The sequence below is a fragment of the Rhipicephalus sanguineus genome, chromosome 8, assembly GCF_013339695.2.
Source record: "Rhipicephalus sanguineus isolate Rsan-2018 chromosome 8, BIME_Rsan_1.4, whole genome shotgun sequence".
Taxonomy (NCBI): domain Eukaryota; kingdom Metazoa; phylum Arthropoda; class Arachnida; order Ixodida; family Ixodidae; genus Rhipicephalus; species Rhipicephalus sanguineus.
The window spans coordinates 50012844-50027176 of NC_051183.1; the positions used below are offsets into that span (position 1 = coordinate 50012844).

The window sequence follows — 14333 nt, forward strand, 5'->3', positions numbered from 1 at the left end:
AGTAAAACAGCCAACTTTGAATTACCATGTCTGGTGATCGGTGGTGCGTTCATAGAGAGTAGAGGATGGGCAATAATGACGTTGTGGAAGGGTAGGCCGGTCTTGTCTCAAGTTGCTCTGTGGAATGATGAAGCAGAAAAGTAGGGGTGTGCGAAGGCAGGCGGGCAACTTGAAGTGGATGACTAGTAAGGTGGCAAATGCATGCTGCGGCTGTGACATACGCAGCTTGATTGAGAGAAGAACAAATAACTTGTGATATTGGGTGCGGCTAGAAATGCAGCGACGATAAGAAAGAAGCATTAACAAAGGGCTTCCCCAGGTCGAATTGTACTTCGAGGTGATGTTGTGCTAAGAACATCCCTTGGAGGAGAACATAGCGATCGACGAAAGACTAAGGTTTTCTTTTATTATTCTTGCTTTCTGCGTATTAGTGCAAATCTGTTTTGGGAAGAAGACGCAGGTAATGTGATGTAAAAATGTGGACGAACGCTGGCTATATTGGTTTCAGATTGACAATCTTGGTGTTGCACATAGTGCAGCACATGGACAAAGCACACTGAGTGCTAACGATACACTTGAAAAGTTGAAAGAGCATGTTGCTGCTGAGAAAGACGGAAATAACACTATTTACTACTTATTTACACGGTAAGTACATCTGTAGCTTAAGTTCTGACGTGCCACTTATGTTGCGAAGCCAAGCGCAAATGATAGCGTTACATGAAGCAATCAGTTGTCTGTGACCATTGATGAAATTCCGCTTACTTTTTGTTACAGTTTTATAAAGGTGCTCTCGTTAGAATTTCGTTCAATGGTCCTGTACGCGAGTGCGCGCACTGCTTAATGAGTAATTGCCTCCTCTGTTGCAGCATCAGCGGGCCTGTTTCACTATATACTTGAATGCCATTGAATTCCTATTCTATAGGTGAAGCAGGGCGTTTAGTGCAGCTTAAACGGACACTAAAGGCAAATATTAAGTCGACGTTGATTGTTGAAATGGCGGTCCAGAAACCTCGTAGTGCTACTTTTGGGCCAAGGAACTGCTTATTTTGAATAAAATCACGTTTTAGTGGTCCGCATCGCGTTAGTGCACTTCAAATCACCCGCCTCAAATCAGACTTCCATACGCCACTGCTGCCGTGCCCAACGTTGCCCGCCTTCACTGCGCTGCTGCCGACACTAGTAGCAGCAGAGCGAAGTTAGCAGAACCCACAGCAGCCACAACGGCCATCGAAGCCATCGAAGCGTGTGGCAATCGCCGCAATGGATGTGGACGGAGAAACTTGACAACGAGACATTGACGCGTGACGCTGGGCTCCAATTCAGCGACTAAGGCCACTTCGAGCGTAAGGGTTCATTCCGCGGCACCCAGTGAAAAGACACATCGGCTTCCTTGCTGCAGCACTGGCGTTGTGCACCATTCGGGCATCCGGCAACATCATATGCATGCAGCATTTTGTCGAACTTTCTGTCAGAGCGACTTTCACGAGCGTGCAAAACACACGCGGCAGTACGCGATACTGAAACTACCACTGAGACGCGACCGCGTGAGCGAAGCAGGGCGCCGGGCCGAAGCGCAGTTCGGCGAAAACGGAACCTTTGAACCACGCGCGCCGTTCCCCATGGCAATGCCACAGAAGTTTCTTTTTTTCCATGAATCAAACGGAAACGAACAAGCAGCATTTTATTACGTCTCTTGATGCATGGGAGGTTCTTTTTTTATTGCTGCTAGTTTGATTACTAGTGATTTATTGTAGGCAGACTCTCATACCTCATCGGGATCACTTCAAAAATGTCCCACTCGTGGCGCTCATCATGTGATACATTTAGCTTAATTTCTTGGTAAGTAGGGCACGGCTGTGATAATATTGCCGTTTTAGACGTTGTCATACATTGAGCTTTCACTCTGACATAAATTGTTATTTGCCTTTAGTGTCCGTTTAAGTGGAGTTTAGTGCAGTAAAGTTCTACGGCTGCTTTGGAGGTACGCACCTGTGATTCATGGTCGGCCGCAGACGTGCGAAGAAGCAACTGCGACAGAGGAACGTGTGCGTGCGTCCTTTCAGTCCACGTTGATGCGCAGCTCCCGCGGAAGCGAAGAGCGCGCGGCTTTCCCTTTAATAGTTCGTTTGTTGTCCCGTCAGATAAGAGATTTATACCTTGCACATACACTTGCCAGCAAACGATCTATGTCCGGCGCTTGTTTCTTTACAATGTCAAAATCTGCCCCCCCCCCCCTCGTATTCTTGAGCGTTCCTCCACTCGGCGTTTCATCTTAACTTCATTTGATGTATCAAAACGACTGCAAGTCAGTGTTTCAAATTTGTCGCGAGGTATGACCGATTTACTCTTACATTCCAAATCAGCATAGCTGGTTTTATGAGGTTTATACAGGTCGCGTACTTTTACGCTTAAATATGCTCCTCAGTTCATACTTTGAAGCCCCTGGCTATGCTTGGGCTGGGTATTAAAGTTAGGTTTACGCAGGCAAATACGAAGTGTAATAAGACTTCTTTAAACGTCTATATTATTTGCCTTCTCAGCAAATTAATGTTTCAACTGTGCAAAAAATGAGCAGGGGGCAATGCAATGCTATGAAACATTCATGCAGTAGCTAATAATATATAAAAAAATTGTAGGCAACCTTGAGAATCGCTTAGGAAACGTGGAAGCACTAGCTGTGTTTTAGTATATGTTAGATAAAGACACTTTGGGCAATATTCTGCGTTGCAATGTATCTTTATTGAAGTTACACAGTGCACACGCCCACAAAGCATAGTTCTGGCTTAGGGGCACTCTTTGTGGGGTTGCACACTCTGCTTTGCGCAGTGTACGCTATAGACACAGCTCTTCGAAATGGGGGGGGGGGGGGGGAGCAAGTCAGAGCGTTCAAAGTCCAAATGTCATCACAATGTGATCGTGCGTGGGGTAAAGATCTTCACTCCTCACTCTGCTGCCGGGGCTCCTGGCTAAAGTCTAAGTGGTTGTAAAGTCCGAGTCCGACTAAAGTCAAATTGGTTGTAAAGCGTAATGGTTGTCAAAGGCGAATTATGAGCAAGTGCCCCAATTTCTAGTCACAGTACTGCGAGAAGCTAAGCGCAAGGCTAGACTTCTTGCTGTTCTAGTTAGGTTAAGCTGCACTGCTCACTTCACTAGCTACATGAGACGGAGGTGACGAGACTTCGATGGTCGCTAATGTAGAGCCCCTAACCTGCCGGTGTCATTTGACTCAAGCGCATACCTAGGCACTTATGGCTATTATCATGAAAAAGGGAGGAAATTACGCAGTTGCTTCTTGCATCTCGTGTTATGAAGGGAATATATATTGACATATATATTTGTATAAAATAGAAAAAATAAATGATGTTTCACGCACCATCGTATATAAGAACGAATGAATTTGCCCTGACAGCGTGATTTTTGCTCGTTCTAGGAAACAACTGCTTGCAAAAGAAATTGGAGAGGAAGAGTACGACAGCTACATGTGTAAGAAAATCAAAACTATAAATATGAATAATTCGAATCTAAGAATTTGTTTCGCGTGTTTTGAGGATAATTGCTGCTTTTAACTGAATAGCTCACGATTAGCGACCTTTTGTAACCCCTAATTGAATCACAGTGAACAGCAACTGCGATGAGCAGGCTCTCCAATTTGCTCCTGTAATGAATAGGGAAAATCCAGCGGGGTAGGAAGAGACAGTTGGATTGCCCCGAGAAGAAAAACCTAATAATTGGTAGAGCTCAAAGGATATCATGCGGTACGAGGGAGCGTGCAGCTCGCATGCAGGGTAGTACGACGGGAAGCTGTGCTGTGCCAGCCACATGGTTATGTTTCGTGCTCTCATATTTCCTATGAAAACGATACATGTCTTTTTAGATTTTTTTTAACCTGACAGGGACCTGTGACAACGGCCCTTTCTCTACGATGCCAGTGCTCTTCTATAATGTATGGCTAAATTGCGCTATTTGTTTGGTAATCCTGCAATTTAAGCTATGTATGACAGCATTTCCAGCTACATTGGAGTTTTCTTGAAGCCATATAGGAAGCCCACTGCGACCACATTTAAACGCGGTTCCGCAATTGTCGATGGATGCGCCATGGAATCAGTGTTTCAGGCGTTTAGGTCGCGAAACGCTACGCTGAATTGTAGCGTCGTTATTATGATTAACACCAAATGGCTTTAGAGGCAAAACATTGCACGTGGCGTCAACAGGGGGACTCGGCTACCGCGCTACACTCGCGAGCTCGCACCGTAATGATCCGTTGAGGCTGTCGGTATCTGGTTCGCTCCAGTTATTGAAAACTAATCTCTATCGATAAAAATGTCTGAGCAAGTCCCACCTCTTGTGAAAGCTGTACGAACTGCGTAACACTGATTCGCCGGTGTCTCCTTTTTTTACCTTGTGTTTATCCGCTCTTTTAAATGCGAAGCATTTCCTAGCGAACCTTTGGCACTTCGAGCGTTTCTATCTACGTATCTATCCATCTATCCATCCATCTATGTGGCGCTATTTACCACGGGCCGCGGTGTACGGGTATGCGCCACAGGTGACTGACTGTTCATATCTACCCAGGAACGGCGAGAACAGACATCGGTAAGTTAAATGAGAGAGCGTTAAGGAAAACCGACATCGGCAGCGTTGACCCGACGAACGGAAAGAATAAGAATTAGGATCCCAGCAGGAATCGAACTCAAGCATTCTGGGTGGCAATAAGGTATTCTACCACAGAGCCACTCCAGGTCTATAAACTGGTTTGGAAAAGCAGCCTATGCAGGCGTAATGTCGGTGTAACGTGAATTGTGTTTGTGGCGCTGGCTATCCAAATTCACAAAAAAGCAATAAACACTACATAACAATATCGCGAGACATGACATGATGACAGGATGGTCCTTAAACTGCCTCGCAGTTAAACGTTTGTACGAAACGTTAGAAAACACAGCACCGAAATCTTGCGCAGGGTTTGTCAGAATAACGCTTAGTTGTGATTGCTTGCGGTTTCGCCTGGCGACCACCAGTAATACGTGAGCGTGTACTGCGTGCGCTTTTCGTCCTGATAGTTCCATAGTCGTTGAGAGCTCATAATGACTTACCAGCACGTTTTTTAACTGCGACACTTAGCCTTCTGCTATGGTGTTTAATAAAAAGTCTGCGTACAGCACGATGTATCTTCGGTGGATGAAATTTTGTGGAACCGTATTTGACACATTGTAGAAACTGCCCTATGCGAATAGAACTTCAGGAAAAATAAATAATTATTGGAATCACACGACGTCCCCACGTGGGAGGCCTAGGCCAACGAACCTAAATTGCTGGTTCATAATAAAGTTTATTCCTCCTCCTCCTCCTGGAATCACAACAGCAGGCCTTGTTAAATTACATGTGGAAACGCCGCAAGCGTTTGCTTTTTTTGTCAAGCGTCGATAGATCTATAACGTTGCGCCTTGGATATAGTAGTAACACTGATCATCTGAATAGTAAGCTGTTATCACGAAAAAATGATCAGAGCGAGCGTAGTTGACACAATCAGCCAGCGGTTGTTCGTAAGTAGAAATCACGGACGTAATCTATGACTTAGACGTCGCATGCTGCGTACAATCATTCATGCGACACAGTAAGACATTTAGAAGCACCCTACTTTGAAAATTCTGTGAGGCAAGTATGCAGACTGAAGTGAAGTGAGGTAATGAAGATAAAGTATTCGCATTCCTAAAGGCGCGAGCAGAAAATAATTTATGGATTGTCCCAGGTGGGAGACCAAAGGCCCGGTCGGCGAATACTCTGCAGAATTATGAATAAAGTTGATACCAACTAATTGTCTTCGATATCACAATTTTCTTGCAGATTATGGTACATTCGAAACATTTTGCAGTGAAATGAAGAGTGCTGTTGTTGTACATCATCAGTCTATGGATGACGACTCAAATGCTGTAGGAGCAACGGCGTGGATGTAAGTGAGGTTTTTAGCATTCTGTAACATTTAACATTGAATTCTGAAACCCGTTGAAAGTGAATGACTTCATTACACCTGGACACTTAAAATATCATGGAAGACCCTGTTCCAGAGATGATAACATATAAAGCAGATGAGGATAGGGACCGAGATGATTTTTAACTTTAATAATGTTTTGGAACAATTAATATCTCAAATCTACTAGCACAGTCGATAAGGTGCCTGTAGGGAGCGGGAATGTCATGTCATAAGGGAGCGCTATTATTGTCCTGATCATTTCAATTCAGTGTTTATAGTGTGCCCGAATACACCTAGAAGAACTGAGTTAATTGACTTTATTACACCCTCTATGTTTAATTCTCTAATATTTCACCATCGCAGAAACACAGAGCTATAATTGTGTGGAGTGTCTATGTTGAATGTGAATGCTGAGAGTGAACTTACTCTGCCACTTTACTCTCATGTGAACCACTGTAGATGCTATACAAACAATCCATAGGCGTCCCGCTAATGCAGTTTATATGCAGCTCCCACCAAACTTTTTCTTTTCGTAACTACAGCAAGTTTGTGAAAGTTGTAAAACTTTACTTCAATCTGTCGCTATCAACCATTGATCTCTAGTGTACAGTGCCCATCACCAAGAAATAGCTAAGGGACAACCGTGTACCAGTCTACAAAATTACTATCAAAATGTTGCTGGAACGTGGCGAATAATCATCTCAATGATAATCGATTGCCTCAAGCACAGAGCCTGGAGAGCTGTGGCGGAACTCGCTCGCGTTTAAGTGAAGTAATCGAGACAGGTCATGACCTGGAAGCTTGTGGGGGTAGTGCATGCGGAGAGAAGTTGGCTATCATTAAAAATACTGGTAGGGGCACGCGCTGATCGGCTATGGGTTTTATGGAATAAATAGCGACACTCCCAGTTAAAAAAAACAAGGTAAGTTACCAGGATTGCAGAAATTTCAGTTGTTACTGCAAGATTTCTACATAGTTACTACAAATACTTCATACTGACATATATTACTGTTGACCGCCCAGCAGTGCCTGTGATTACATCAGAAGTGTATCCTGCAAGTGTGTTGTTACAACAGAGGGCTCTTGCACAACGCAAATCCTTCAAGTAACGCAGAAAAATCTGTTGTCGAAAAAGGCACAGTATTGTCACAAAAGGAATGCCCCTGAAATACCACGATAGATTTGTTGTAGCACTATGAAAGCCTGTTGACTCAACAGAACTACAACAGAGCCTCGAGACACGACAGGGTAAAACATCGTGCCGTGTCCAAAATACCAGAACACAACAGAATTTTCTGTCATCGTATTTTGTTGCATTTTTGAACTGTGCTCTTAACAGTGATGTATACGCGCATGGTGGATATGAGTGCCATATTTGTGTGGGCGAAAAGGAGGCAGAGAAGGTAGAAGTTTATGAGATTCTAGTCTCATCTCTGTCCAGAGCATCCTTTGCGCTGCTGGACAGTAATTGCTCATGGGAAATAATTTTTTGCCCGTTCAGCTGTATTGCTCGACGCAAAGGCACCACTTGGAAGTGTGCCTCTTCTTACTTCCGTGTAACTTAAACAAAACCTTGCAGCAGTATTGGGAGTAAGAAGTGCGATAGCATGGAAGCTTTGTGGTTGCGGCACACATGGTGGGGAGTACGTTCAGCCCTGAGACACGAAGCGCGCCCTAACTGCCGCGTTTGACAGTGCTCATAGGATTGAAGGACTCATTGAGGTGTCACGTAGACAGTAGAAATATGATGATGATCTACATTTCGTAAATCGTACAACTCAGCCTGCTTGATTAGCTGTAAGTTGCGCAGTCTCGTAACTTCTGTACAGAACTGGGGAGTAAGAACGAAGATGCTTAGCCACGAGGGTCTTTGCAGAAGCGCTACCGGTTTAAAGAATATTAAATGAGGCGCATGTGATAATTAGTAGATACGTGCTAGCTTAATGTGCTGACGCCCACACAACGAGCACGCACGTAAATACGCGAGTTCCGCCGTGAAATTGAAAGACTTTCCGCAACGCAATGAATTATTGCAACAAGGAGGGGGAGCTGAAGGAGTGACTGTTGATTTATGTGCAAATTTGGTGCCATAAACGAGGACATGTAGTACGGATCTCTCTGCATTTTTATCGTTTTAGCGCTGAATATTTGACATGAAAAGTTTGCACGGTTGCAAATAATGCACCTTAGTATGCTGGTGTTGTTTACAGCATCGACGAATTTTCTATTCGTAGCTGGCCCTGAAATACGAACAAGTGTATTTCCAAGCGCACATTAAGATTGATAGATCTGCCATACAACTTTATTCTGCTGTTTTGTACTGATATACTTCTACATTTCAAAAATGGTGTAAACTGGACCTTATCTTAGTGCATTCTAATGCCCAACATCCCATGCGGCAAGCTTTTATGCAACATCAGTACCAGAAACTCGCGGCAGCAAACATAAATCAGAATATTATCGCAAACAGTCGCAAAACTTGTACCTTGCGAGCTGGAACAAGCGCGGAAAGAGCACACTGGAACACGTAATACCGCCCCGATTTTCTTTCTGTAAAAAGTACACTCAGAATCTCCATCGGGAGTTTTCTAAGTGATGCGAAAGCGTGTAGTTTTGTTGCACACATCTACGCGAAAGCGTGGAAGTGACGGCTACAAGGAGCTTTCCAGCTCACTGTAGTCGTCCATTACTACTGATATGCCAATACAAAGATATTAGATGTGAAGCATCTTATGGCGGAGTTCAATCCGGTGGTGGTGGTGTGCGGCGTGACCACCCTTACTGCGCATGCGCAAACCTTCTCCACTTTCCCTCTCCATTCCCTATCTCCCCTTTCCCTCTCCACTTCCCCTCTCCACTCCTCCTCTCTCCTCCCATCCCCTTTCCCCTTCTCCCTTCCCCCACCCCTTCCCTTTCCCCATTCCCCCTCTCCACATCCCCTTTCCCCCTCACCACTTCACCTTTGAAACGCGGGCTCTACATGCCGAAACACTGCTTCGCATCGCCTCATGGTCCCCTTTAGCGGGAAATGGTGTGATTTTTTATGCTATTCCACTACTGAGAAAGCTATGCTATTCCACTACTAAGAAATTGACCAGATGCTTCACATAAAGTAAACTTCGTTTACATTTCTGTTGCACAGTGAGTACAGCGCATTCATATAGTTCAGATGCACTTACGTTCCCTCAGCATCGGCGTATATTCGACACCTGCTTTCGTAGAATGCGGTTTCGTGTTCAAGACCAGCACTGTAAAGAAAATTTATTTTGTTTTATTCATTTATATTACTTCGGCGAAGGTTGTCTTACGCGATAGACAGACGGATGAGCAGTTTTATCGTAGAATCGGCATAGAAAAGCTTACGGTTTGAAAATGTGCTTATCTAGCTTCGTGGGAACATCATGTGCTCGATGTGAAAGCAAAAACAAAAGGGATCTGTATGCATAACATTTTTACCTCTGCGTGAGGCAACAAAGCATTTGCGTTCCCATTTTATTGCAGCTTCGGTTTTACGGGAGATGACTCTATTGAGATGGATTTCTTCACCATGCTTTGGGTGTTTCAGTAAGTATCACTTAAGCCCTTCACATTTCCCTACACGAATTATTTACGCAAACAGTTGTGCACAAGCCTTGTGTCGTGCCTTGCTCAACACCCTTTGCAGCAGAGCTAGAACAGCACCTCGGTTTCCAGTGTTAAGGCAGAAATTGCATGCACACATTAGTGTTTCGGCAAACCGCACTCTTATTCTTTGGAATTACGATTTTGTCTTGATAATTAGGGAACCAATAAAGAGGACAGCGCTATTTCTAACCAAATCACGGAAACACTGCGTCAAGTCGTACGTGGATGAAAACGTCGATTACGGCCAGAATAGGCTCGGAGAGCCTGATTTGCTTCTATCCACCTTGGTCCAGTCCTACATAATAGGCCATGTAGTTTTTGAGAAAAAAAAAGATGTGTTGATGGATGTCTGCAGGCTGTCAAGAAACTTTGGGGGAGAATAATTAAGGAATTGTGTAAACGTTCGCTAAGTAGGGGTTATGGATGCGTTACTGTGCGTTCCTTTTGTTCGAAGAAAAAATTTTGCATATCATTGCAGTAGCACTCGAGGTAGCAACTGTGGCATCTTTGCAATGTTTATATTGTAGGTGTGTGAGACTATTGAAAAATTTCGAATAACGAATTGAATAGTGCATATTTGAAATACCGACTACTTTTCGAATATATTTCGAATTATTATCAACGATGAAAAATACTCGAAAGAACGAGACGTTAGAACAGCTAGGAGTATTTTTTTGTTTTCGTCATCGAAATGCCCAGATGCACGCAGCCCATGTACTTACAGGACTATCGACGCTATATTGATGACATGACGGAGGCATTCTTGCTTAGAACACCAGTGCCACCGAAGTCACAGTGTCATCAATCCAGAATCTTCACCATGAAATTCATGAGCATGTTAACTCATAAAATTGGTTAATATTAATGTATCAGTTTTATTTAAAGCAGTTGACGAAATAGTGCCTTTAATACTCAGTCACTTCAATATTTCAGCCAGCAGCTACGACATATTTCGAAGGCTCTAGCTGCTCCTGAATGCGAGCGAGCCTCAATTTAAATGACTGCCGTTTTTTTCTGTTAAAAGTAATCGCAATGATCCTTTTTTAAAGCTCGTGAATCATTGTTTCACATAAAATGTTGTAGATTTCTTGGGCTGTCTTGAAAATTGTTACCTTACCAGTATAGGGCTGCTTTGGGAATGGTTGGCTTGCTATTAAAAAACTATTCGAACAGTATTCCATTTGTATTCGTATTCGATTCAGTTTCATCACTTTTCGATTTGTGTTCGATTCGGTCCTCAAAATCACTATTCGCACACCCCTATTATTTCGTCATTGCGTTAGATTTATTTCCAGGTAGCTGTAGTAAAATTTCAGTACACCATGTAAAATAACAGCGGGGAGTTTAAGCGCTCGTTGTTTCTTTTTTAATTCGCCAGTTTGTCTAATGAAAAACCAAACTATACATAATTCTAAATATTTAAACGTCTCACGCGAATATGACCTTGAGAGAAAAGCCGCCGTCGACTTGAAATCGTACACTAACTTACATGAACGCCAGCGCGCCTCGTGGACTGAGGCAAACACACTGCGCGTTCACTTTTCCTTCCGGCGTTCACGCGACTGAAAAATAAGAATGCTGCGTTAGCGTGATGCGAAGTACATGGTAAAATAGCCACACCGGATGGCTTTCGCCTCCGAATCGCTTTAGGCGAATGCATCGAGGACACTGCGAGTTCTGTCGGAATTATAATTTAAACGCTTCTTTGAGAGGCTTCACATAGTTTGAAATATCAAATATATCGAAACATTCACCACAGTAGCCTCCTATACCCTATTAAAGCTTCATGACGCTAACATATTTTTGGTGACATAATATATTGTTCGCCCTGTCGTTCAGCCAAATTGACGAACCATCAAGTGAGCACTTATTTTTGCGTTCATTCTGCGATCAACAATACTTCAATACCATGAGAATTTGCATTCAGTGATGTGTAGATACTGCAATGTTGTACAGACAGTGAACGGTTAATTTCTAAATCTGTAGTTCAAAAATTCGCCCTCGCCTTGAGTCAAACTGAAGCTGAGCTGTACTTCACCATTCCATGCCGAACATTAGAAAAGTACTGAAGAGACCGAAAAAAACGAGCACTACCTCATCAACTCGACCAACCCACCCAACTAGCAGTTCCTTTGTAGCCCTAATATACGATATGTTTGAATGAGAATGGCGGTGAGCAGGACCGTGGATTTTCAAGTCCTAGTTGATTGGTCGGTGAAAGTTTTATGCTGCTATCGGAGTGCATACATTCGGTTGCGTGCGAACGTAAAAGTCACCCCAGTAGTTTGTTAACGTAGATTACTGAGCAGCTTCTTAAAGTAGCTAAGAACCCGCACGTTGTGATTGGCGATAAAACGGTAACATTTAGAATATAGCGAAACGTGGTTTTCCGTAAAAGTAAAAATGTGCGCATCGCAGAATCTCAGTCCTGCTGCGGCACAGTTTTTATAACAAATCAGTTAGGGAGTGAGATGACTCCCGCTATTTCTAAAACACGACTGGTTGCTGCAGAATGTCCATAAAAAATTAATCCATTTATATTGAAATGCCTCTTCTTTTCCCGCGAAGGCATATAAATTATCGACCTATCAGCATCCTACCTGTTTTTTCTAAGGGGCTTGAAAAAGTTATCCTTCGACGTATAGAGAAATTTTGCGAAGCCAATGATATCATCACCGACTGCCAATATGGTTTTAGGAAAAATCGTTCCACTGAATTGGCCCTGCTTCATCAAAAAGAACATATACTAGAATGTTTTGAACAAAAGAAAATTGTCTTAGGAATATTTGTGGATTACACCAAGGCTTTTGATAGAATAAATCACGAAATTCTTTTTCAAAAGTTAGAATTATACGGGATAAGGGGTCATGCCTTACTCCTCATTAAGTCTTATTTGTCGTCGCGAACTCAATATGTCCAAATTGATCAATTTAAATCATCTTCACGCCATGTTGTCTGCGGTGTGCCCCAAGGCAGCATTCTTGGACCACTACTCTTTAATATCTACATTAATGACATAGTAAACATTGATAAAGTTTCCCGTTTTATAATATATGCGGATGACACAAGTATATTTATTTCAAATGAGAATCCTAATGACGTAATAACTCAAGCGAATAACCTACTGCAAAAACTAGAAAAATGGTCAGATGAAAACGTGCTTTCCGTCAATGTGTCAAAGTCTAAAGCTATCATTTTTCATCCTAGGAATAAACGTGTTACAGTCTCTGCAAATCTTCTATATCATTCAAGTGTTCTTGAAATAGTGTCGTCTTTTAAATCACTTGGGGTATACTTCTCAGAAAATATGCAGTGGGACGACCATGTTAACCATATCCTCTTAAAAACATCCCGCGTCACTGGTTTCCTTATGCGCCACAGAAGCATATTGCCCCAAAAAGTAAAATTAATGCTGTATAACTCTCTTTTTTGTTCTTATCTAAATTACTGTACACTTGTATGGGCCACGACCACTAAATCAAATCTACAAAAAATATTAATCGTACAAAAGCGGCTACTAAGGGTAGTTTATGGATTGCCTTACGGACATACAACAAGACATCTTTTTGTTCAATTTGACATTCTTAACATATTTAACTTCTACCACTACAGACTACTACGCAGGTATAAAGCAGAGTTAAAAAAACGCCAGGACAGCTTATGCAGTCTTGCCTCGTTAAGGTTGTTTGAGTCTCATTACCCACACCGTCACAAAACACACTGGATTTTACCGGCTACCCGCACCAACTATGGCCGGCATATGCTTCACTACCAGTTACCATTCATATTAAATCAGCTAATCGACGCGCATATTAATTTGCCGGAAATCGACAATGCAGGAATACGGAAATTTCTCGCGCAGAGTAATGAATAACGACCCATACTCACCTACATCCTCGTACAGAAGGTGACATTTCATTCTATTTTTCCCTTTATTAGAATGACTGAACTGATCTGTACGCGATTATGTATATTGGGCATTTTGTGTGTAACTGCATGTTTATGTGTGTAGACATGTATATATATGTGTATATATGTATATATATAAGTGTATGTATAATTTTCCTTTTCTAGGAGCAAATGGTAGTGCTCTTTGTGTGTGTGTTTTTCTTTTTTTCTTTCTGCGCTTGTTCAAATGCAGACCAGTATTATTCAATACATACATAGAACTGTATTTTTTTTATGTGCCTCGCTGCTGTTACCTGTACGGGAGTGGGAACTTCGTCAAGCGGATTGTCGCTTTTATTCCCGCCCCCTCCATCATTATTTTTGTACTGATGGCAAATAAACATTATTATTATTATTATTATTATTATTATAATTCCACTTCAGACACTGTCCGAAAAGCACTTGTCCGGCGCACTGCTCGCAAGAATGTCCATGAAAAAGCGAAGGAGGAAGAAACACGGTGGAGTTTAGCAACCTTGTGCCATCGGATAAAGCAAAGGAGTAGCATGGATGAAATATGAGTTAATAAAGTTACTCTTTTCATTCGTATTTGAAATTTTAAACGTTGAAGTTTATTTTTTTCTCTCTGATACAGAAGGAGAAGTGAGAGCTAAAGGCCATATTGCCTGACAGAGGTTCTTACTCCTATATTCCTTACTCCTTTCGCGGTATATTTAGCGAATCTGTTCATGTCGCAGCTGTTCTTTTTTTCAGTACAGAAGAGAGACGACTGTTCTGCTCGGGGCCAATCCACGCGTAAGAGATGTTGCCATCGGCATAAACGTAGTTGTGC

At 42.6% G+C, this 14333-nt stretch overlaps 1 long non-coding RNA gene across 1 annotated transcript; it reads left to right on the forward strand.

The window, feature by feature from the left end:
- The first annotated feature begins 547 nt into the window (after positions 1 to 547).
- Positions 548 to 14089, forward strand: LOC119402726 (uncharacterized). The gene is made up of 5 exons (XR_007417100.1): positions 548 to 645; positions 3431 to 3483; positions 5842 to 5947; positions 9470 to 9532; positions 13925 to 14089. It is a non-coding gene; the product is annotated as an uncharacterized LOC119402726 (long non-coding RNA).
- The last annotated feature ends 244 nt before the right edge of the window (positions 14090 to 14333 follow it).